Source organism: Schistocerca gregaria, chromosome 1 (genome assembly GCF_023897955.1).
Source record: "Schistocerca gregaria isolate iqSchGreg1 chromosome 1, iqSchGreg1.2, whole genome shotgun sequence".
Taxonomy (NCBI): domain Eukaryota; kingdom Metazoa; phylum Arthropoda; class Insecta; order Orthoptera; family Acrididae; genus Schistocerca; species Schistocerca gregaria.
In genome coordinates this window covers 797,258,656-797,285,856 of record NC_064920.1, presented here as the reverse complement: position 1 = coordinate 797,285,856, position 27,201 = coordinate 797,258,656, and positions in this window count along the sequence as shown.

Here is a 27,201-nt window from a genome sequence, read left to right as displayed (position 1 = left end):
AGGCAGTGTTCTGCTACCGCCGATATTTCCGGCTGTTCTACCTCGTACCGCCGATTTCTCCGGTTGTTGTAGCCTCGTATGACGGCGATGTACCACACACCTGTCATGCACCGTGCGAATAGAACGGCCAACGTAAGCTTTCCAACATTGACACGGAATTTTGTACACCCTGGGTTTCTTAAGCCCCAAATCATCCTTCACAGAGCCGTGCAGATCCCTAATCTTAGAAGGTGGGCGGAACACACTCTTAATGTCAAAATTCCTTAAAATTCGTGCAATCTTAAACGATAAGCCTCCAGCATAAGGAAGAAAGGTCACAGATCTATGTTCCTCTTCATACACATCCGGAGATGGTCCAAACTCCATAGCCCGACGAATCTGCTTCTCGGTGTATCCATTTTCCTTAAAACAGTCATCAAATGCTCAAGTTCTTGGGTTAAGCTGTCTGCGCCGGAAATGGCATATGCTCCACGTATCAAAGTTCTAAGGACGCTACTACGTTGGTGTGGTGGATGACAACTCTTAGTATGCAGATATCAATATGTGTGTATGTTGACTTTCGGTGAACATTGCGTCCCAAAATTAGATCTGGTTTTTTTATAAACCATTACATCTAGAAATGGAAGCATCCCATCATTTTCAACCTCCATAGTAAATTTGATACGGGGATGAAGACAGTTGAAGTGGTCCAAAAATCTGTTACGAACATCACGTCCATGCCGCCAGACGAAGAAGGTATCGTCCACGTATCTCCAGAAGCACGTTGGTTGCAAAGCTGAAGTGCTCAGTGCCATGTCCTCGAAGACCTTCATAAATAAATTGGCGACTGTGGGTGACAAAGGACTAAAGGACTACTCATAGCCAGTCTGTCATTCTGTTCAAAAATTTTACCATTAAATAAAAAATACATCGAGGTCAACACATGACGACAAAGCTTCACCAGCTCTTCATCCAGTTTTTCACTGATCGAACTACGGGACTCTTCCAGAGGGACTCGTGTAAATAGTGATACCACATCGAAAGTCACTAACAGATCTGAAAGACTCAACTTGAAAGGTCCCAATCGTCGAATAAAATCCACCGAACTGGACAAATGGTGTTCACACTTGCCAACAAATGGACTGAGAGCAGATGATAAATACTTTGCCAGGTTATAAATGGGTGCACCCAAATTACTAACTATAGGGCGTAGTGGTATCCCTATTTACATGAGTTCCTCTGGAAGAGTCCCTTAGTTTGAGCAGTGAAAAACTGAATGAAGAGCTGGGAAGCTTTGTCGTCATGTGTCGACCTCCACATATTTCCGACGCAGACAGCTTAACCCAAGAACTTGAGCATTTGATGACTATTTTTAAGGAAAATGGATACACCGAGAAGCAGATTGGACGAATTTTAAGGAATTTTAACATCAAGAGTGTGTTCCGTCCACCTACTAAGATTAGGGCTCTGCTCGGCTCTGTGAAAGATGGTTTGGGGGACTTACGAAACCCGGGGTGTACAAAATTCCATGTCAATGTGGGAAAGCTTACGTTGGCAGGTCTATTCCCACAGTGCATGACAGGTATGTGGAACATCGCCGACATACGAGGCTACAACAACCGGAAAAATCGGCGGTAGCAGAACACTGGCTATATGAGGAAACAAAATGAAATTTGAGGAAACTGTTGTGGTTGCTAACATTTCCGGGTTTTTGGAACAGTGTCTATAAACAGGTGATTGAAATTAGGTTGGCTGATAATTTAATCAACAGAGACAATGGGTTTCCTCTAAGCAAAACGTGGAACCTGTATTATCTCGCATCAAAACTGAACGTTCTTCAGTTCGGCCTTGATTGCGATATATCGTTGCCAACAGTGTTTCACTAAGGGCGCCGCTACCTCCCTATTTTGGAAGGCAGAAACCGTGATGGGCGACGTATGCGCCGTGTACTGAACGGTGTCCTACGTAGGACGTCGATTTGCAACCTGGCAGATAGTTCTCAGCGGAACTCATCAGCAGAAGCAACATTTTCCTGAAGATGGCGACCAGTTGGATCGCCGAAATATCGAGTCAAGTTGATTTTAGGATCCGGCTGCAGACCCGAAGAGACTTTGATGACTTATTACGCAGGGAAAGCATACGTAATCACAATGACAGTTACAGCTGTTGTTGTTGTAGTCTTCAGTCCAGAGACTGGTTTTATGCAGCTTTCCATACTACTCTGTCCTGTGCAAGCTTCTTCATCTCCCAGTACCTCTTGCAACCTACATCCATCTGAATCTGTTTAGTATATTCATCTGCTGGTCTTTCTCTACAATTTTTACCCTCCACGCTGCGACCCCTATACTTAATTGGTGATCCCTAGATGCGTCATAATATGTCCTATTAACCGATCCCTTCTTCTAGTCAAGTTGTGCCACAAGCTCCTCCCCAACTCTATTCAATACCTCCTCATTAGTTATGTGATCTACCCATCTAATCTTCAGCATTCTTCTGTAGCACCACATTTCGAAAGCTTCTATTCTCTTCCTGTCTAAACTATTTATCGTCAGCGTTTCGCTTCCATACATGGCTACACTCCATGCAAATACTTTCAGAAACGACTTCCTGACAGTTAAATTTGTACTCGATGTTAACAAATTTCTCTTCTCCAGAAACGCTTTCCTTGCAACTGAAAGACTACATTTTATATCCTCTCTGCTTCGACCATCATCAGTTATTTTGGTCCCCAAATAGCAAAACTCATTTACAACTTTAAGCGTTTCATTTCCTAATCTAATTCCCTCAGCATCACCCCATTTAATTCGACTACATGCCATTATTCTCGTTTTGTTCTTGTTGATGTTCATCTTCTATCATCCTCTCAAGAAACTGTCCATTACGTTCAGCTGCTCTTCCAGGTCCTTTGCTGTCTCCGACAGAATTACAATGTCATCGGTGAGCCTCAAAGTTTTTATTTCTTCTCATGGATTTTAATGCTTACTCGAAACTTTTTCTTTTGGTGCCTTTACTGCTTGCTGAATATACAGATTGAATAGTATCGGGGAGAGACTACAACCCTGTCTCACTCCCTTCCCAACCACAGCTTCCCTTTCATGTCCCTCAACTCTTATAACTAACATCTGGTTTCTGTACAAATTGTAAATAGCCTTTCGCTCCCTGTATTTTACCTCTGCCATGTTCAGAATTTGAAAGAGAGTATTCCATTCAACATTGTCCAAAGGTTTTTCTAAGTCTACAAATACTAGAAACGTAGTTAGCTTTGCCTTTCCTTAATCTATTTTCTAAGATAAGTCGTAAGGTCAGTATTGCCTCACGTGCTCCAACATTTCTACGGAATCCAAACTGATCTTCCCCCAGGTCGGCTTCTACCAGTTTTTCCATTCGTCTGTAAAGAATTCGCGTTAGTATTTTGCAGCCGTGGCTTATTAAACTGATAGTTCGGTAATTTTCACATCTGTCAACACCTGCTTTCTTTGGAATTATTATATTCTTCTTGAAGTCTGAGGGTATTTCGCCTGTCTCATACAGCTTGCTCACTAGATAGGAGAGTTTTGTTAGGCCTGAGTCTCCCAAGGCTGTCAGAAGTTCTAATGGAATGTTGTCTACTCCCGGGGCCTTGTTTTGTCTCATGTATTTCAGTGCTCTGTCAAACTCTTCACGCAGTATCGTATCTCCCATTTCATCTTCATCTACATCCTCTTCCATTTCTATAATGTTGTCCTGAAGTACATCGCCCTTGTATAGACCCTCTATATACTCCTTCCACCTTTCTGCTCTCCCTTCTTCTCTTAGATCTATGTTTCCATCTTAGCTCTTGATATTCATACAAGCGGCTCTCTTTTCTCCAAAAGTCTCTTTAATTTTCCTGTAGGCAGTATCTATCTTGCCCCTAGTGAGATAAGCCTCTACATCCTTACATTTGTTCCCTAGCCATCGGCTTAGCCATTTTGCACTTCCTGTCGATCTCATTTTTGACGTGTTTGTATTCCTTTTTGCCTGCATTTTTTATATTTTCTCCTTTCATCAATTAAATTCAATACTTCTTCTGTTACCCAAGGATTTCTACTAGCCCTCGTCTTTTAACCTACTTCATCCTCTGCTACCTTCACTATTTCGTCTCTCAAATCTATCCATTCTTCTTCTACTGTATTTCTTTCCTCCATTCTTGTGAATTGTTCCCTACTGCTCTCCCTGAAGCTCTCTACAACCACTGGTTATTTCAGTTTATCCAGGTCCCATCATCTTAAATTCCCACCTTTTTTCAGTTTCTTCTGTTTTAATCTACAGTTCATAACCAATAGATTGTGATCAGAGTCCGCATCTGCCCCTGGAAATGTCTTACAATTAAAACCTAGTTCCAAGGTTTCATTTGGTCTGACTTTGTTATCATATGTCACCGGTAAGGGCGCCCAAACAATTGCATCGAGAACCAATTTACCACACTCTGGCGGCAACGGAGCCGTCTATTATCGCTTGTAAACCGTCCCAAAAGTGCCGAATGGCGTCCTGGGAAAGGTTGTGCCAAGCGTATTGCGCTTTTTATTGCAATTCAACAGTGATTGTAGCAAGCCTTGTAAAACCAGTAAGTTCTTACTTACTTACTTACTTACGTCCACAACAATTTCAATTGGCGAGAGGTTTGGTGACATTACTGGCCAGGCAAGCTGTTGTACATCACAAGAGCACGTTGCGTCGCTGAAACCGTATGGGGACGTATATTGTTATAAACTAAAAACTCATCACCATCCTGTCGAAGAAATGGCTACAGCGTGGAGGTAACAACCAGAGGAAACGCCGAATGTGAAAGCGAGTTGTAAGTAATGGTCTCCAATTCAGAGATGGGATCTGTGTGTCGTGGACGAATGCACTCTGGAAGAGGCAGCTCACCAGGTCCACACCAAACACGTCTGCTTCCACCACTCGCATGCAAACAGAACCTGCTCTCATCACTGTAAACCAGGGAGCGCCATTCCTCACTCAAGTCAGCTCTTCAGGCACCACAGTATCCACGGTTATCTACATCGTGGAGTCAGTAGCAGCCTGGCCAGAGACATACATGACCTTAATTAATCCTTCAGCAATCAGAGGGTTCCCAGTTGTCCCTGCTGTCACAGCATCCGAATGATGCACAGTAGGTGATCCCTGCTCGCACAGTACATCGATCTTGACGTGCGCCTGTAATACGTGGACGTCCAGAACCTTGTCTTCAGGTGAGGGAATGTTTCAAGGACCACTGTTGAAAACAACGACACACAACCGAATCATTGTGCTCAACATGTGAGGCAGTCCTGTGGTACATACTTTGAGGTTACAATGGGTCCACAATGCGAACCCGTTTGAGTGGCTCAGTCGTTCAACTGGAGTACGCAACCATCGGCGAGGCGTGGCTATATCGTACAACGAACGCTGCACATTCTGTTCACCCTTAAACTGAGTAGAGTTACTGCCTCCAGACACTAAAGAGAGGGTGCACAGAGGGGCCTCCTCAACGCCATCTGATCGTCAATGGCCATGAGAAATGAATCACAAAATTTACAAACATTGAGCATGCACTTATTATACACTAGTGCGATTGAACAAGGTACTTGAAAGGGTTTCACATTTTAGGGCAATGTTTTTTTGAAACAGCTGTAATGTCTGTTGACACGAAGGATTGCTTGACGCAAGGATAACAAGTGAATAACAATACTGCAGCATTATCTTGGATTTTAGTTAAGTTTACATTTAAATAACCCTATTTAGTTTTCCTTAGAAAACCCTCAAGAATCTACACAGGTTAACAAAAGGATTCTTCCGTTTTCAGAAGGTTATTTTCTTACATGAATGAAGGGGTAAAATAGAGATGAATTTAAACTGGCGCATCGAAACTGAGAGAACCTTGGCGTCAGTTGCAAGTTCATGTGGTTGCCAGAATAGGTCAGTACAGTGCCGTTATCTTGTCAAGTAGAGGTGGTGTAAAATGCGTTTTGTGTTCTATGGTTTAACACCTGATTTGTAGTTACAAATGCACCGTCTGAGTTTCGTCCAGGGTACCACATTGCACCTTCTACAGTATAAGGGGCGTGCGGATCTTGCATTGCATCATTGGCTTCTAATGTTCCCGTATCTCATGATGAGTGTTTTATTGTTAGTGGGGGTTTGTGGAAGATTCCTTCTACATGCCTCCACTTGCAACACCTTTAGTGTAACTGCGATTCAGCATTACAATAGGAGAGAATGCGTTAACTCCAGACAAACTAACAAAAGAATAGGATGCGTTTGATACATGTGTGGATGTTTGTCTGCTCCCATAGAGGACTTACTGTATATCTGTGAAAGGTATGTGAAAACACTGGTTATAATGGGAATGATTATCCCTGTAGGTTGAGTGTACAAGCATTTTTATAAAGGCTGATTTAGCTGCCCCTACAGATATGTTTTATGCAACCTGCAATGTCTTAAAAAACCACGTAAGTGATTTTCATAGTCTCTCGATCGCTACAAGCAAAGGTGCTGTCAAATGAAGAGGTCCATTTCCACGTACAGACTTTATTACTGGATAAACCTATATATGATAACCACAGCTGTTGAATCACTTATCCCACCTTGGCTCGACAAGACGAATGTCCTACTTGGGATGAGTATGGAACCACTCTATCTTTCAGCACTTCTTCATCCGATCCATAATGGTGGCCACGGAGGTGTTTCTTGAATGACCCAAAAACGCGGAAATCACAGGGACTCAAGTTAGCACCATATGCAGGGTGCTCTAGCACTTCTTATTCCAACGACACAAAGAGATCCTGTGTTTGTTTGGCAACGTGACACCGGGCGTTGTCATGCAAAAGATGATTCACTTCGTGAGGTTACCCCAGTGTTTATTCTTGATTGCTACCCGCAGCCGACGGTGAACATAGCACTATTTGTTGGTGCTTATTGTTTCTTCATCAGCTGTGACGGAGTCGCGTATATGAACAGTGATCCAATACTATCAAATGTTTTATATTCCAGTTTTTAATCACAATATCAATTCTTTTGACGATAACGAGTTTCAGTCAGTAACGACCATTCTCAGATCTTTTCTACACTATGTCCTAAAAGTGTAGAAAAGATCTGAGGATGGTTATTACTGACTGAAACCGGTCATCGTCAAAAGAAATGATATTGTGACCAAAGACTGGAAATGTAAACGTTTATTGTTTATTCTTTGGGTAGGGACTCCACTAGCAGAGGCCCCTGCTCATCGAAGAATGCAGTCACCATGATCTTAGCAGCAGATGTTGTGGAACGGATTTTCTTTGGTTTAGGCGACCCTGCATGCTTGCACTGCGTACTTTCACGTTTGGATTCCGGTTGAAACAGTAGGCATGTGGATTCACCTCAAGCAACGATCTTGGAAAGGAAATCGCCCTCGTTCTGACATCGTGTCAAATGGTTCAGTGATATTCCAATTCTGTTGTGTTGCTGTTCCTCGGACAAACATTTGGGGACCCACTAAGCGCAAACCTTCTGGTAATCAAGTCTATTGCGCACAACGGCATGCACACTGCCGTGGGACACCCTCCCTTGCGCAGTAATTCCATCGAAGGTGACCTATCTATCAGTCTGAATGCAACTGTCAATAATAGCAACTGTCTCATCAAGAATACGTTTCATCACTTGCCCAAGTCGTGCATCATCCGTCAGTGTCTCCCTGCCACCACGAAAACGCTGACAGTACTTCCGCACTGTTTTGTCTCAAACACATTTCGCACTATACACATCTTGCATTCTGCTGTGTATGACTGCTGGACGGACACTTTCCGCACAAACAAAGCGAATCACACCCCATTGTTCGTCCATGGTAATATTCGTCACTGGGAGCTCCATTGATGTGTCATACTGGGCCCCGTTTTACCTTGGGGAGAGAAAGGAACAGTGACAAGTAACCAACGTCTGGTAAGGTGCTACATTACGCCCATGCGCTACGAATGTCACACTTCTTATGGCCTACATATTGCTGCATATAAGCAGTATACAGGACCAGAATCTCCCTTCAACGCATTGTCCGGATATCTGCGATTGTACCTTGATTAGTCCTGCAAAAAATGATTGGGACCCTTTTGTAGGAAACTTGTTGTTGTTGTTGTTGTTGTGGTCTTCAGTCCAGAGACATGTTTGATGCAGCTCTCCATGCTACTCTACACTGTGCAAGCTTCTTCATCTCCCAGTACCTACTGCAACCTACATCCTTCTCATCTGCTTAGTGTATTCATCTCTTGGACTCCCTCTACGATTCTTACCCTCAACGCTGCCCTCCAATACTAAATAGCCGTAGAGGTCTGCGCGGATAAGAAAAGTGCAATCCGCATCCGCACCGCATCCACAAGTTCCTTACCCGCATCCGTATATGCTTAAGTTTTGAATGAGTGATTAATAGTAATAGACAACAGTACTTAGAATTATGGTATGTAGTAGCATAGTTATGTTAGGGTGCCATTTCTGCGACAACTTAACTACTTTTGACTTCTTAAATCACAGGAAATGGTCTAAACCTACTCTAAAGCAGACCATTCCAAACAGGAAAGCATTGGCACTCCGGAGCGGCTCGGATCTCGTGAGATTGGAAACGCTATTTAAACAAAATAAAATTCAATGTAATAGTATTAAATGATGAAAATACCTGTATATAAACAGTCATATTTCGCTGCTGTTGTGCCAAGACAGCTGAAAATGATGATGGTTTTAAACTGTTACGAGCACATTGCATCATTTCCCGGCAGTTTTTTTGTACTCACTGCTTGGATGTGCCAAATTTTGAAGCGATTCATGGAAGCTGATGATTATATTATAGCTTACGCGTTCAGTCCTCGTCATTTCCAGGTGAAAATATTTACAGTATTAGGCCTACACTGCAAAACGCTGGCGCACCTGTGAAAAAGTTAAACTGTCAGCAATAATTGGCGTTGTCTGGAAAAAAATAACTCGTCTTCCGAAGAGTGACTACAAAATCAGTGGTTATAGAAACTAGGAGTCCATTTAGCTTTAGCTAAAAATACGATTGAAATCTCGAACCTCACCTTTTGGCTGATTTATCGAATTAAGACCTAGCGATAAATGAAACGTCTGTTTCATTCTCAACCAAACAAAGTTTTTCACACTTTATAACATCCTCAACATTGGTCTAAATTACTAAGACAAAATTTGCAGTAATTTTCGCAGTTAATACTTTCAGTGTTAAAAAATAATGTTTTTCAGAGTTTAATGGAATTGCAAACGATTTCAAGATATCTATATAAAAACCACTGTCCCATAACTTCAAATGTTAGGCACTGTTCCCTGTTAAGCAATACCGAGTTACAGTTAAAATGTTCAATTTTGTTACGAATTTCAGCCCCTATCTTTACTAATTGGCTGGTAAATTAACAGACACGTTACTATTTTGGATGATTTGAATATTTTGTAAGTTTTCAATGTGATCAGAATAATCTTTCACCGGCTATCGCAGTCACAGCTTGTTGATGGTCGTGAGCCGTAGTTTGAAGTCTCACTTGTAATTAATGACAAGGCCCGCCGTGCCATCTCTCCGGCCGAGCTGTTTCACTGTTCACAAAGAGCGACAATGCTCGGCGGCTGCAAATGTTACTGTAGTGCACGCTAAAATTTACTTAGGCACTTATGAGATCATCATTACCTAGTTTAATAATATTGACGTGTTAGCTGTTGAGTGTTCTTGTTGCGAAGAGTAAATACTTAAAATTGAGCCCTTTAATATGAAAATTGCAACAAAACAAATTGCTTCTTAAATATTTCCTTCTTTAACCTAATGAAAGTTAAATGTTCTTGTTGGGAATAGAAAAAGTACTAACAATATGTCTAGGAAATTCTTTACTATAAATAATACAATAAAAAGTCACAGGCTTCAGATTAAATATTTTCATCTTCTCCTCGCTTCTGATTCAAATTCTGTAAAAGAAAGAATCAGATGAAAAAAAATTGTAACTAATTCAGATAAGTCCAAAAAATATAGTGAAGTAAGAAAAGCTCCACAAATACCTTTTTACTTTGGAAGATTACTATGAAGGAACATGATGCCATCAATCGCCTGTGGCTTCAAAGACCTGCATCAGTCCTGCATTATTTGTCCCGCAGTAGAGAAGCTTCTCTCAGATGGCGCGCTGGACGCTGGAATGCAGTGCACGAAGTATGCGAGTTTGGAAAGACGCGGATAGACGTTTTCACGTCCATGCCACCAAGCTATCAGGTCGATGCCTTCCGAAAATTAGACTTTATCATTTGTATATCTGAGAATTTCATCTGATGCAAATTCAAGATCTCTCGTCGATTCATCTTCTGAGGAATCTTCAAATTCATTAAAAAGTACGTCAGACTTCCGTTTTTTTGCAAGAATTCCACATGTTGTTTCCTCATTATCTTTTAACTATGGATAATTTCTCTCAGCATAATTTTTCGCTTCCTTTACCACTTCATCTCTTTCGGCACAGCTAAGAAATTTTAGGTTTTTGTATTTTGGATTGAAAAACGTTGCAATTTTATGGGTTACTGTTACGTCCCATTAGCTGATTAAAATAGATTTGGCTGTACTCTTTAAATCTATCAGAAATGGGCTATCGCCATAATTTTTTTCAAGGAAGGAGAGACGTTTTAACTTACACAACACACATCAATAAAGCGTATGGGTTTTGGAGGCTTCGAGATCTCAAGAAGCTATTTTAAATGGTGTCAGAATGGTTATTATATCTTCCAACATCCTCAATCAAATTATCTTGATTTTTCTATGACAAAATTGACAGAACTTCAAACCATTGTGAATTAATAGACTCAAACATACCCAATTTACTGTTCCATCGTTTGTCTATATCACCTTTCAATGACTTCTGAAGGCGATTCCGAAGACCAGATCTTTTAAAGAAAGTTGTGATAGCTCGACCGGAATTTATTAGTCGCTGCACGTCACTCTTATCATTCGCGTCTCCTCGAGTCGTGTGCTCCAGCACAGTTGTGCTCCAGCACAGTTGTGCTCCAGCACAGTAATTAGAATGTGTGCTCAGCACGAGAGCCTCTTGTATGGGCGAAGTGCTGCCGCAATATTTGGATCTCTATCCGTAACGAACACGATGTTATTCACAGCACTGAATAAATCGAACGACAGTAGCATTTTAGTTAATTCAAGTTTAATATTTTCTCCTTTTTCTTATAATCTCACTTTCAAAATTTCTGGTTCACAACACTCGATCCTCAAATTTCACTTCTTCATAATTAACATAATGTGCAGTTACTCCCATATAGTTTATTTTACGGTACGGATCAGTCCATAAATCGACAGTTAGTGCTCCACCTATATCTCTGAATATATTCTTCACTTCTGCGGAGACAGTTTCAAGCAGGGGAGTGTCATAGGACCGTTGCTATTCACAATATACATAAATGACCTGGTGGATGACATCGGAAGTTCACTGAGGCTTTTTGCAGATGATGCTGTGGTGTATCGAGAGGTTGCAACAATGGAAAATTGTACTGAAATGCAGGAGGATCTGCAGCGAATTGACGCATGGTGCACGGAATGGCAATTGAATCTCAATGTAGCGAAGTGTAATGTGATGCGAATACATAGAAAGATAGGTCCCTTATCATTTAGCTACAAAATAGCAGGTCAGCAACTGGAAGCAGTTAATTCCATAAATTATCTGGGAGTACGCATTAGGAGTGATTTAAAATGGAATGATCATATAAAGTTGATCGTCGGTAAAGCAGATGCCAGACTGAGATTCATTGGAAGAATCCTAAGGAAATGCAATCCGACAACAAAGGAAGTAGGTTACAGTACGCTTGTTCGCCCAATGCTTGAATACTGCTCAGCAGTGTGGGATCCGCACCAGGTAGGGTTGATAGAAGAGATAGAGAAGATCCAACGGAGAGCACCGCGCTTCGTTACAGGATCATTTAGTAATTGCGAAAGCGTTACGGAGATGATAGATAAACTCCAGTGGAAGACTCTGCAGGAGAGACGCTCAGTAGCTCGGTACGGGCTTTTGTTGAAGTTTCGAGAACATACCTTCACCGAAGAGTCAAGCAGTATATTGCTCCCTCCTACGTATATCTCGCGAAGAGACCATGAGGATAAAATCAGAGAGATTAGAGCCCACACAGAAGCATACCGACAATCCTTCTTTCCACGTACAATACGAGACTGGAATAGAAGGGAGAACCGATAGAGGTACTCAGGGTACCCTCCGCCACACACCGTCAGGTGGCTTGCGGAGTACGGATGTAGATGTAGATGTAGATGTAGATCGGCCGTTTCCTTCAAATTTCTGGATATGGTGGTTGGATGAGGTAGCAGTTCCTTAGCATTCACTGCACCGTACTTGGCCCCCACATCAATAAGAAACAGTGCCGTCTCGAGAAACCCAGATCCACAAGCAACTTCGAATGGTAAAATCTCTGTGCTGACGAGATTGATAAGCTTTTCTGTCGCGGCTGTCTTCAAATTTGGCGGAACTTCAGGAACTTTCACGTCTCTCTTGGTCTTTAAATAAGTAATTATGCTACTTTTTCCAGCCTCACACGAATGTTTTAGCAAATTTTAATTTCCACTTTTGTGTCCAGTGTAGGAATATACTTTTTTACATGCAAAACAAGCCACTATATGTTTTATCTTTTCGTTGCCATCAAATACGTATCCGAATTTTTTCCAAATTGGCGATTTCAATTTGTTTTCCTTCACTAATGTAAAATCACCTTTTTCCACCTTACCTGAAATTGTATCCATCGATATGGTGTTCATTTGAAGAAAGAACTCTCACTGATATTTGCTACGATGCACGTTGTCACTCGGTAACTACAAAGCTCTAACTGAAGGCAGCGGAAAATTGCAACGGGCACCTGTGTGGTAGACAATGGGCAGGTTTGCCACCCAGAGAGCACTTCACAGGCCACACAAAAGACACGGTCGCGGAAAAGGATTAGGCGCAGGCCTCTTGGGTACAGCTATGTCGGTCGCAGCCACGGGCTGAGGACAACGGACATCCGCTCTACCCGGTCCCTTCAAGATTCCAAGAATGTCAACAGACTTGAAGTTTTCAACTAGCATTGCAACATACGTACTGGGCAGATGACTTGCTCGTTATCCGCAGATGACCAGCGGATATCCGCGCCGCTCGCGATTTTATCCGCCAAGTAACAAATACCGCGGATATATCCGCGGATATCCGCATCCACTATATAGGTGATTCCTTGATGCCCCAGAACATGTGCTACCAACCGATCCCTTCCTCTAGTCAAGTTGTGCCACAAATTTCTCTTCTCCCCAATTCTATTCAATATCTCCTCATTAGTTATGTGATCTACCCATCTAATCTTCAGCATTCTTCTGTAGCACCACATTGCGAAAGCTTCTATTCTCTACTTGTCTAAACTATTTATCGTCCACGTTTCACTTCCATACATGGCTACATTCCATACAAATACTTTCGTAAATGACTTACTGACACTTAAATTTATACTCGATGTTAACAAATTTTTCTTGTTCAGAAACGCTTTCTTGCCATTGCCACTCCACATTTTATATCCTCTCTACTTTGACCATCATCAGTTTTTTTGCTCCCCAAATAGAAGCTGATTTACTACATTAAGCGTACTGTAGTTAAATTTTGTACTGGGTTATCTTGTCGCTGGAGACCATGATGGTTTTTGAGTTATTCAAGAAAATCGCGTTTTGTATGAGACTACATTCAATTTCCTACCAATGGCTCCTGTTAATCTTTTCCTGTGGTTTGCGCATAGTGAGTGAGAAAATAGGAAAATCTTGCACGTAGTATTTGAAGGCACTGCAGACTGACTGACACCAATGGGTAGGAGTAGTTGATTTGCCCTCTACGTACACTACATGAATTAAAAAAATCGAATGATACGGAAAAAGACAAATCTGACGAACATGTTCAAACAAACAATTGATTTCAATTTCAGAAAAATTGGATGATTTCTTCAAGAAAATGAGAGTCACAAATTGATTAAGTCAATAACGTATTGGTCCATCTCTGGCCAATATGTGAGTAGTTAGTAGTTATTCGCCTAGGCACTGACTGACGGAATTGTTGAATATCCTCCTGTGCGATATCCTGCTAAATTATGTCCAACGGACGCGTTGCATCGTTAAAATCCCGAGCTGGTTGGAAGACCCTGCCCACAATGCTCCAAACGTTCTCAGTTGAGGAGAGATACGGCGTCCATGCTGTGTAAGGCAGAGATTGGCAAGCACGAAAACAAGCAGTAGAAACTGTCAACGTGTGTGGACAGGCATTATCATTATGAAATGTGAGTCCAGCATGGCTTGACAACAAAAAGGGTCGCAGAATATGATCCACATACTGCTGAGCTGTAAGGATGTCGCGAATGACAGCCAAAGGGGTCCTGTCACGAAAACAAATGCCATCCTAGATAATCACTCCTGGTTGTCGGACCATATGGCGAGTAACTGTCAAGTTGGTATACAAAGGCTGTCCGCGCCTTCTCCAGACACGTCTTCACTGGACGACGAGCCCTAGCATCTCGCTGCAGGGGTAAAATGGTCTTCAGTGATGGGTCCCGATTCGAATTTGTTTGTTTATGTATGTATGTCTCATTCGGATATTCTTTCGGGGTGCGTCGTTTATTTGTCTTAGAGTGTATATATACGAGGGGCTATTTCTTGAAACAGATGATTTAATTCAGAATTCCAACACACCATATTATTCCCCACCATTTTGGCTACATAATACTATTTTTCAAGACAGTACGACGGCCTTGCGCCACCTTAGTGTCAATTATCGTGTGCCCACTCTATTGGTCGACGTCTGCGCCAACGCTGTGCTGCATAAACAACCTCCCCATCGTCCACGTACTGCTTCCCGCAGATTGCGTCCTCTTTGGGGCTACGGGATCCAAGCGGAAGTGTGGACGCGGAAGTACATTCGATTAAAGTTTTATGAGCTCCTTTCGGATGCTCAGACTTTTGTGAGCCCTTGTGTGTCAAGTAGAAGATCGTTAGCATTTTAATGGCGATGAACACGCTGAAATCTTTTCTTTAATTTTGTGATCGTAGCACAATATACTTTAGTATATCGTAGCACCATGAGGGAGAACACCAAACACAATAACGCCTTCACAGCCCCAGAAGACCGTCGCCTCATTAGCACCCTAATGCGCAAGCAGTTTAGCACAGATGGTCCTCCATTGCTCTTTGTGGTCTTCTGTGAGGCAGAAACACAGCGGGCACACACCTTGACTACTCCAACTGGTGGATGAATGTCAACGCAGACGACCTGCTGAGCAACGATGTATTTCATTGTGATTCATCGATCACCTCGAATGAGAGTGTCGGCCAACGATCCAACGTGTTCACCGACAGGCGATTGCAAGCGCCTATGAGTATCTACCATGCAATGGCTTTCCGCCCAAAGAAACTCAACGACGGCTCTCTGCTTGCAACGAACCTCCGTTCCAGGCGCCAGTTTGAAGGCTAACTATAGCGCCACCACCTATCGGAATTTCATGAAACTATAAGGGCTCAAGCGAGAATATTCCACCATGTCCCAAAACAAATTCCGCATTGTTTCAACCGGAATTGTGTTGCATTGCTTACTGAACACCGCTGAGATGACAAAAGTCATTGAATAGCGTTATGCGCATATACAGATGGCGGTAGTATTGCATATACAAGTGCAGTGCATTAAAGGAACAGCCAGGATGATACGTGTAAAAACATTTTCGCCATGGTTATGGCCGCACGACGGGAATTAACGGACTTTGAACGCCGAATGGTAGTTGGAGCTAGACGCATGCGACATTCTTTTCCGGAAATCGTTTGGAAATTCTGTTTTCCCGAGATCCAATTTGTGTAGAGTCTGTCCAAAATACTAAATTTTGAGCACTACCTCTCACCACAGACAGCGGAGTGGTTGACCGCCATCACTTAATGACCGAGAGCAGTCGCGTTTGCATAGAGTTGTCAGTGCTAACAGACTAATAACACTGGATGTAACAACCGATGAAATGTGACCTTAATTGGCTGTGGCAGAAGATGATCGAGGCGAATGGCTTTGCTAACAGCGCAACATCGTTGGCAACGTCTCCGCTGGGCTCTCGAGCATATCGGTCGGACCCTAGACGGCTGTAAAACCGTGGACTGATCAGATGAGTTCCGATTTCAGTTGATAAGAGCTGATGGTAGCGTTGGAGTGTGGCGAAAACCCGACCCAAGTTGTCAACAAGGCACTGTGCAAGCTGGTGGTGGCCCCATAATGGTGGGTGCTGTGTTACATGGAATGGACTGGGTCCTCTGGTGCAACTGAACCACTCACTGACTGGAAATTATTATATTCTTCTGCTTGAAGACCATGTGCAACCGTTCATTGACTACATGTTCCGAAACAACGATACATGTCACTGAGATAATGTTCGCGATTGGTTTGAAGAACAGTCTGGGCAATTCAGGCGAATGAACTGGCCACCCAGATATCCCGACATCAGTTCCATCGAACATTTATAGCACACAATTGAGAGGTCGTTCGTGGACAACATTCTGCAATGCTCACACTTTCGCTATTGCGGACAGCTGTTGATGCAGAATGGCTCAGTGTTTCTGCAGAGGACTTCCAACGACATGGTGAAGGGAGATACTGTACGATCCACCAAACTCCCCGGACTTAAGTCATTGTGACTTTGATTTGATTCCGAAGACGAAGGAACCAATTCGTGGCATTCGTTTCAGAACTGTTCCAAAGATTCGACAGGCAGTAGATCGCACCATCAACAGAACAGGCTCTGCTAACAGTATACTACGCCTTCCAAATCGGTGGCAACGGGTTCTACACAACGCTGATGACTACTCTGAAGGACAGTAACAGGTGTAAACATGTGACTCTTTTGTATCGATTGTGAATAAATAGTTGCCACTATTTATGTTCCAACCTACGTATATATGTAAATGGAAATGGAAATGAGCTTTTGGCGTCATTGGCCGGGAGGCCACTTAAGGGGCAGGTCCAACCGCCTTGCTGCAGTTCTTATTACATTCGACTCCACATTGGGCGACCTGTGTACCAGATGGGGATGAAACACCCAGTCCCTGAGCGGAGAAAATCCCCGACCCAGCCGGGGATCGAACTCGGGCCCGTAGGACGGCACGCTAACCACTCAGCTATCGGGACGGAATATATATATATATATATATATATATATATATATATATATATATATATATATATATATGTGTGTGTGTGTGTGTGTGTGTGTGTGTTGTTGTGTGTGTATGTCACAAGAGATCATAAAGAGCAACAAAAGTCCATCGGTGCATCTGTGCGTTACGAGGCTGAGCGTTATAACTTTTGTCGAACTCGGTCACAAGCTTTGATACGTGTGTTCGTCGCTTCAAACAAGACGGCAGCCCTCCTAAGCACAGTGTTCAAAGCCGCATTTTCTTTTGGTAAAGTCACGGTGATGGTCTTCAACTACTCTGAAGGAATCTGCTTGATGTTCTCTCACATGGTGCAACGAAATTGTAATGCGTAGTTTAGCGCACTCTAGAAATTGAAGAAATAGCTTCAACGTGTTCGTCGAGATTAAAATGCTAACGAACTTCTACTTCACCATGATGAAGCAAAGCCTCACACAAGTCTGTGCACCCGAGAGGAGGTTATGAAACTTTGTTCGACTTTTTGTATCCTCCCTACACAGTGGGCCTCGCACCTTCCGACTTCCATCTGATTGGCCCGCACAAAGCAGAACGTGGATGACGGGGAAGTTACTGACGCAGCAAGACGTTGGCTTCGACGCCGACCAGTGGAGTGATACCATACAGGTGGCGCATGGCCGTCGCATTGAATAGCGATTATGTTGGAGAAATTACGACTTTTTTGGCGAAAAGAAAGGGGAATAACATGGTGGCCGGGAATCTTGCGTCAGTCCAACCTGCTGTCAGAAAAAAAAGTTTTTGCGTTACTTATTGAACACCCTTCATATACATACTAGCTCTCTTCAAAAATCCCACTACTATTTCCATAAAGTTTTTCCACGCTTACCTTTTACTTATTGTACATGGTCTCCTTCGAAATACTCTGCCCCACAATTGATACACCGCTCCCAACGCCGTTTTTACTTCCGGAAGCAGTGTTGGTACGCCTCTTGCTGGATCGCGCGAAACGCCGTCTCCGAATTTTCTATCATCTCTTCTATCGTTGCAAATCCTTGTCCTTTCACTGAGATTTACAGCTTTCGAAATAGTCCGTCGGGCCAGGTCTAGAGAGTACGGCGGATGAGGCAGCACAGTGCTTTTGTTTCTTGTGCAATAGCCACTCGCCAACATGGATGAACGTGCGGGTGCATTATCGTGACGCAGGAGACATGAACCGTCTCGCCACATTTCAGGCCGTTTCCTTCTCACATTTTCTTACAGGAGTCACAACACGTCCCGACATACAATGGATTAACAGTTTGTCCCTGTGGCACGAATTCATGACGAACTAATCCTTCAAAGTCAAAGAAAACTACCAACGTGGCTTTGACATTTGACGTGGCCTGACGAGCTTCTTGTGGTCTCGTAGAACATTTCCCGACGCATTGTGAAGACTGAACTTTGGTTCCAACATCATAGCCATAGACCCACGTCTTATCACCAGTTACGATTCTCTTAAGGAACATCTCGCTGTCATTTGCGCGATCCAAAAGCTCATCGCAGACTGCGAGGCGAAGACCTTTCTGGTCTTCACTCTCGAGCCGTGGGACGAACTTTGCAGCAACACGACGCATTCCGAGATGCTGTGTTACGATTTCATGCCGTGACCCAACTGAAAAAACAAAAAGTTCTGTTTTTTTTGTTTTTTTTTCAGTTGGATCACGGCATGAAATCGTGACACAGATGCGTTGTTCCTCTAACTGTGCCATCTCGAAATTCGCAAACAGTGACACACAACGTTCTACTTAAAACAGCACTGAAAAATTATTAACAGTCAAACAACAATGAAACTTCCGGCTGTTACACATTAAACACAGGCGTATGAAGGGATGCCAACCGCATTTCGATCCAAATCACCATAGGCGCGAAATTACGAATGATCTGGAATTTTTCGAACAAACCGCTACTACTCGGTCAAATAGCTCATAAACTGTAATCATGAAGCTAAATGTACCACATACCAGATCTCCCGTTAAGGAAAAATCCTTCACAATACCGGGAACTGAACATGGGTCATCCGGATCGCAGTTATCTATGCTGACCACTCAGCTACGGAGGCAGGCCATTTAAATATATGCTTTCATAAAATCGAGTGCTATTTTGAAAACAAAAGATGTGTGGTCCTGGAGAAACTTATAATCTACGACAAGTCCCCATATTCTTCCGTACAGGAGGTATAGAATTGTGATTACAGATAAATCTTTCTGAAACACCCTGTCGTCTCCCAGTATCTCTTCTTCTTAGAGGACTTCAAGGTATTTATGTATGATTTGTCTTAGCGTATAGCATTTGTAATTCAGTCCTGCAACAACCCAGGCAGCGCTAGAGACATTGTGGGAATCCCGTATTCTTATTACGGGATGTATCTTAGTAGATGTCATTAGTTCTTCCTCTGTGTTTTTACTTCACAAACTAGTTTATAATGACGACGTTCTGAGACTAAATTCTGCTGGATGTCGTATGGTGCAGGACTTGCAAGATTTAGCGCCATCGCTTTTGTCGCCAGCAGTTGACTACTGCAGCTTATGATGTAGTTATGGTTCAAATGGCTCTGAGCACCATGGGACTTAACAACTGAGGTCATCAGTCCAATAGACTTAGAACTACTTAAACCTAACTAACCTAAGGACATCCATGCCCGAGGCAGGATTGGAACCTGCGACCGAAGCAACAGCGCGGTGCCGGACTGAAGCGCCTAGAACCGCTCGGTAACGGCGATGTAGTTATGTTCTACATGTAATTTTATGGTGAAAGCCGAGGAATTTGCGTTCTCTACAAGGTACTATGCCAGCGTGGTCCTCAGCGAAAATCATATGTATCAACTCATTTTGAATCGCCTTCTTTATTATGGTTGACAGAAAGAGAGTTGCCCCTCTGAAAGGCTTTCCTTTAAAGTATGTGAGCTGCAGGGACACCAAACCTGTGTAGAAGAAGTCGATGCATATTGACTTATACGAGGCCAGAGCTTTATTCATGAGACAAAGAGGGAAAGCAGTTTTGAGTATGCTCATAAATAAAGTAACAACGACTTTCCCCGAGGATAACCTATATTTACAGAGTAGACGTACGAGGAATGTGATGGGAAATGACTGCTGTCGAGAACGGAATATTAAATTAGTGCTGTATATGAAGTACACGTACAGATTTTCCACCGTCACAAGATGAACCACCTATACCTACTCTCCCTTTCTGTGACAAATTGGTCTGGTAAGACAGGTAGGGTTCTAGACAGACGAGGCATCAACCCCTTTTTCGAGTACCGACGAAGACAAAGGAAGAGCGAGAGATTACACAGCAGTATGATCAGTTGCTTGGCATCCAGGAGATCGGTGGCCGTATTAGCAACCCTTCATAACATCTATCGGCGTCGAATTTGGTACAATGTCTTTATTCCTTTGCATGGCGGTACAAAAATTTAACAAGGACGACTCTTGCATGTAAAGCACCACCACTTCTCGCGACGGTGAAGATAGAAGAGCCTTCGAAAGCTAATGAAAATTCGTATAAATATTATTGATTTTCAGACTTTCCTATGAAACATAAGTTCTGCGACTACAATATTTTTATGTGTCCACATTGTAAATAATTTGATACGCCATTTCGATTTTGTTGTCAGCGTATCGTAGGTCCAGTGGGTATGCGCTCGACTCACAGAAGGTAAACGAGTGGCGAACTTCTAAGCGGCGTGAGTCGCTGACTTGTGGTCTGTCTTGGACGTCTCGGAGCGAAGGAATGAAGATGCTGTTAGAGAACGGTGTGGACGGCCAACACCGTGACAGTTGTAATGGAGACAACTGTACAGCGCGAGGGGAGCAGAATATACTCTACTGATGGGCCAGACGTTGGAAATGTTGCTGTCTGGCGAAAGTACAACGGGAGCTACTGTGACTTAGTTCCGTCTTTGAGCTTCCTTTTGTGGTGAGCGGACGTGCCGTTTAAATTGTGATGGGCCTCGACTGTTGAACCGTCGGATTATTTAGTAGAATCATTAGCCGAGGAGGTGAACGTTGTTCTATAATGTACGCGTATGTCGTTAAGACCGTAAGCTAAATATGCGCCACGTCACCGTCTTGAGATTTCCAGTTAAAGAAAGACGTTGCTGACATATTATTCCTAACTGGCGTTTTCCAGGGTCGCGCTGACTTTAGCGAGTTTGCGCGCCTATAATCCCGCAGCGGCCGGAAGATCCTCAATTGACATATTATTAACCGGACGTTTTTCTGTTGCAGACATTTATACAGCGAGTTGATGTAACACTGGTCTTAACGGGAGTATGTTCGAGTATAATTACTTTCCTGGAGACCAGAAATGTACTCTGTAGGAATCAGCATGGCTTTCGAAAAAGACGATCGTGTGAAACCCAGCTCGCGCTATTCGCCCACGAGACTCAGAGAGCCATAGACACGGGTTCCCAGGTAGATGCCGTGTTTCTTTACTTCTGCAAGGCGTTCAATACAGTTTCCCACAGTCATTTAACAAACAAAGAGCAAATGAACTATTAGACCAATTGTGTGATTGGATTGAAGAGTTCCTAGATAACAGAGCGCAACATGGCATTCTCAATGGAGAGAAGTCTTCCGAAGTAAGAGTGATTTCAGATGTGTCGTAGGGGAGTGTCGTAGGACCGTTGCTATTCTCAATGTATATAAATGACCTTGTGGATAACATTGGAAGTTAAATACTGATGCAGTAGTATATCGAAAGGTTGTAACAATGAAAAATTGTACTGAAATGCAGGAGGATCTGCAATGAATTGACGCATGGTGTAGGGAATGGCAATTGAATATCAATGTAGAGAAGGATGATGTGCTGTGAATACATAGAAAGAAAGATCCCTTATCATTTAGCTAAAATATAATAGTCAGCAACTGGAAGCAGTTAATTCCATAAATTATCTAGGAGTAGGTATTAGCAGCGATTTAAAATGGAATGACCATATACAATTAATCGTCGGTAAAGTAGACGCCAGACTGAGATTCATTGGAAGAATCCTAAGGAAATGCAGTCCGGAAACAAAGGAAGTAGGTTACAGCACACTTTTTCGCCAACTGCTTGAATACTGCTCACCGGTGTGGAATCCGTACCGGATATGTTTGACAGAAGAGATAGAGAAGATCCAACGGAGAGCACCGCGCTTCGTTACAAGATAATTTTGTAATCTTGAAAGCGTTAAGGAGATGATAGATAAACGCCAGTGGAAGACTCTGCAAGAGAGACGCTCAGTAGCTCAGTACGGGCTTTTGTTGAAGTTTCGAGGACATACCTTCACCGAGGAGTCAAGCAGTATATTGCTCCCTCCTACATATATCTCGCGAAGAGATCATGAGGATAAAATCAGAGCGATTAGAGCCCACGCAGAGGCATACTGACAATCTTTCTTTCCGCGAACAATACGAGACTGGAATAGAAGGGAGAACCGATGGAGGTACAGTAGGTACCCTCCGCCACACACGGTCAGGTGGCTTGCGGAGTATGGATGTAGATGTAGATGTAGACTATGAAGGAGTGGGCTGCGTGCTGGCCATGTGCTGGTGTGTAAAGTACCGGGCGTGAAGCTGTGGCCGTGTTCATTCAGTTCCGGGGCAGCTCCAGAACACTAAATCACAAGTGGCATGCGCAGTTGGGTTAAGAAATTAATTCTGTTTAATTCTATCATCTTGTTCTGCTCCGAAGCGCCAGAGAAGCTGCTATTGGCATGCGTATTCAAATGTGGAGACATGTAAAGAGGCAGAAGGCGGTACGGCGGTCGGCAACGACTGTATAAGGCAACAAGCGTCTGGTGCAGTTGTTAGATCCGTTACTGCTGCTACAAAGGCAGGTTATCAAGATATGAGTGAGTCTGAACGTCGTGTTGTCGTCGGCGCACGAGCCTTGGGACAAGCATCTCCGAGGTAGCGATGAAGTTTGAATTTTCGCGTACGACCATTTCTCGAGTCTACCGTGAATATAAGGTACACGGTAAAACATCAAATCTCCGACATCGCTGTAGGCGGAAAAAGACTCTGCAAGAACGTGACCAACGACGACTGAAGAGAATCGTTTAACGTGAGAGAAAAGCAATGCATCCGGAAATTGCTGCAGATTTCAATGTTGGACTAGTGTCAGCAAGCCAACCATTCAACAAAACATCATCAATGTAAGCTTTCGGAATCGAAGGCTCACTCGTGTACCCTTAATGACTGCTCGACGCAAAGCTTTAAGCCTAACCTGCGCCTGTCAGCACCGACATTGGATCGTTGATGACTGGAAACATGTTGCTTGATTGGACGAGTCTCGATCCAAATTGAATCGAGCGGATGGACGTGTTCGGGTAGGGAGACAACCTCATGAATCCATGAACCGTGCATGTCAGCAGGGGACTGTTCAAGCTGTTCTAGGCCCTGTAATGGTGAAGGGACCTGTGCGGTTGGAGTGATATGCGACCCCTAATACGTCTATACACGACTCTGACGGGCGACCCGTACGTAAGTATCCTGTCTTATCACATGCATCCATGCATGTCCACTGGGCATTCCGATGGACTTGAGCAATTCCGGCAGAAAAATGCGACACTCCGTAAGTCCAGAAGTGCAACAGAGTTATAGAGTTGGCTCAAGGGACACTCTTCTGGGTTTAAATACTACCACGGGCCACCAAATTCCCTAGACATGAACATTATTGAGCATATCTGGGTTGCCTTGCAACGTGATGTTTAGAAGAGATCTTCACCCTTCGTACTCTTACGGATTTACGGACAGCCCTGCAGGGTTCATGGTATCAATTCCCTCCAGCACTATTTCAGTCGCTGCCACATCGTGTTGCGGCATTTGTGCGCAGTCGCGGGAGCCCTATACGATATTAGGCAGGTTTACCAGTTGCTTTGGATCTTCACTGCAGTTTATGTGTTTCATAATATTTTGTGACTGTTTTCCATACTAAGTTGAGATAATACACTCCTGGAAATGGAAAAAAGAACACATTGACACCCGTTTGTCAGACCCACCATACTTGCTCCGGACACTGCGAGAGGGCTGTACAAGCAATGATCACACGCACGGCACAGCGGACACACCAGGAACCGCGGTGTTGGCCGTCGAAAGGCGCTAGCTGCGCAGCATTTGTGCACCGCCGCCGTCAGTGTCAGCCAGTTTGCCGTGGCAAACGGAGCTCCATCGCAGTCTTTAACACTGGTAGCACGCCGCGACAGCGTGGACGTGAACCGTATGTGCAGTTGACGGACTTTGAGCGAGGGCGTATAGTGGGCATGCGGGAAGCCGGGTCGACGTACCGCCGAATTGCTCAACACGTGGGGCGTGAGGTCTCCACAGTACACCGATGTTGTCGCCAGTGATCGGCGGAAGGTGCACGTGGCCGTCGACCTGGGACCGGACCGCAGCGACGCACGGATGCACGCCAAGACCGTAGGATCCTACGCAGTGCCGTAGGGGACCGCACCGCCACTTCCCAGCAAATTAGGGACACTGCTGCTCCTGGGGTCTCGGCGAGGACCATTCGCAACCGTCTCCATGAAGGTGGGCTACGGTCCCGCACACCGTTAGGCCGTCTTCCGCTCACGCCCCAACATCGTGCAGCCCGCCTCCAGTGGTGTCGCGACAGGTGTGAATGGAGGGACGAATGGAGACGTGTCGTCTTCAGCGATGACAGTCGCTTCTGCCTTGGTGCCAATGATGGTCGTATGCGTGCTTGGCGCCGTGCAGGTGAGCGCCACAATCAGGACTGCATACGACCGAGGCACACAGGGCCAACACCCGGCATCATGGTGTGGGGAGCGATCTCCTACACTGGCCGTACACCTCTGGTGATCGTCGAGAGGACACTGAATAGTGCACGGTACATCCAAACCGTCATCGAACCCATCGTTCTACCATTTCTAGACCGACAAGGGGACTTGCTGTTCCAACAGGACAATGCACGTCCGCATGTATCCCGAGCCACCCAACGTGCTCTAGAAGGTGTAAGTCATCTACCCTGGCCAGCAAGATCTCCGGATCTGTCCCCCATTGAGAATGTTTGGGACTGGATGAAGCGTCGTCTCACGCGGTCTGCACGTCCAGCACGAACACTGGTCCAACTGAGGCGCCAGGTGGAAATGGCATGGCAAGCCTTTCCACAGGACTACATCCAGCATCTCTACAATCGTCTCCATGGGAGAATAGCAGCGTGCATTGCTGCGAAAGGTGGATATACACTGTACTAGTGCCGACATTGTGCATGCTCTGTTGCCTGTGTCTATGTGCCTGTGGTTCTGTCAGTGTGATCATGTGATGTATCTGACCCCAGGAATGTGTCAATAAAGTTTCCCCTTCCTGGGACAATGAATTCACGGTGTTCTTATTTCAATTTCCAGGAGTGTAGTTTGACTTATGAATGAGTGAGTTTTTGTTCTCGAATTGTATCATGCTTGCAACTTGGAAGGAACTGAAGGTTTTTCCGTAGAGATATTTTTTGGATACAGTAAGTCTATTTGCATATGGTGGCCGAGGTCTGCGTCACTGGTGCTACCCTTTAAGGAGAAACTTATCTGTTAAACTGATTGGGCTTGCTATACTACTTTCTTGAAAATTCTGGAATAGAGATTTCAGAGTATTGCGATACTTGCCAAGTTTAAATTAAATCAAAGAAACAGGTTAGTGTCTTCACCATATTTAAAGGAACAATTTTATGCTATTGGTTACGAATATTTGAAATTGTCCTATTACAGTTAAGTAATGTTTCAAATGGCTCTGAGCACTATGGGACTCCACTGCTGTGGTCATTAGTCCCCTAGAACCTAGAACTACTTAATCCTAACCAGCTAAGGACATCACACACATCCATGCCCGAGGCAGGATTCGAAACTGCGACCGTAGCAGTCGCACGGTTCCGGACTGCGCGCCTAGAACCGCGAGACCACCGCGGCCGGCACAGTTAAGTAATCAAATTAGATTTTCGTAAGAGCTGATTTTAATTTCCCGTATAATTTAATTATGAATTTGGTGACTAAACCTGGTATTGGTTACAGAATCTGTGTCGTTAACCCTTCTAGTTAAGCTGACGTTTGGAACTTCTATTTGGAGCAGAAATTACAACACTGTGCTTGTATAAATTTATGAGCCTTATCAGACGAAATAACTAAAGATATTTAACATTTTAAATATTTTGCCACTGTTTTGCCGGGTTGTGAAGATTTACTTTACAAAAGCTGAGTGAACTGTTTTAAGTGTTTTTACGGTATAAAGAAGATTCATGTCACTGGTGATAATTCTGATATATCATTATATGCCTGTGGAAGTGTGTTGCTAAAATAAATCTCATGTTGCATAATTAGCCGTATTTCTACATCAGAATTCTGCATTGAATGTCACCGCTCAAAGGGGCATCCTGTTATATTCCGTTCTTGTCGAAAGAGGGTTTCATATTTATTCTATAGTTTCTTTGCGAAGTAAAACTGCACTTACTGTGGTGTTGACATATTCAGTATTAATTCATATTGCTGGCTGTGTCGGGATTGGATATTGTTGACACGTCATCCTCGGAAGTCGTGAATTCATTAATGTAGTCTATTTTGACCATCTCTGTTGTTCATTCTGCTGACGAACGTAGAAGCAGGGTGTATCCCACGCCACAGACGTGGAGTGAGGTCTACGTTCAGCGGATGTAGGTGCATTCGCACAGATCGAGTATCGTGTTGCTGCCATGAGTTAAATTCTCTCAGCAGAAATTCTCAATAAAGCTAAGTCTTTAAGCTTTTCGTGCCAAGCCAGAGACTTCTATGTTCTACAAACCGCTAGACAATGTCATGAACATTCCAAACCGTCGTATCTCAGCTCTCTAAGACTCAGCATCATAGACACTTTAGCTTGTAGAAGAGATGCCCAATGTTTTAGTTGCTAAGTGGTAATAGTAATATTTTATGACTACCTATGTATCCAAATCCTTTTTTTTTTATTTGTGTCCTTTGATACCTTGTCTTGCGTTCAAAGTATTCGTAGTTAACGTGGATTATTATTTGTTTGTTGAACACATTACTATAAAATACTGAGAGACAA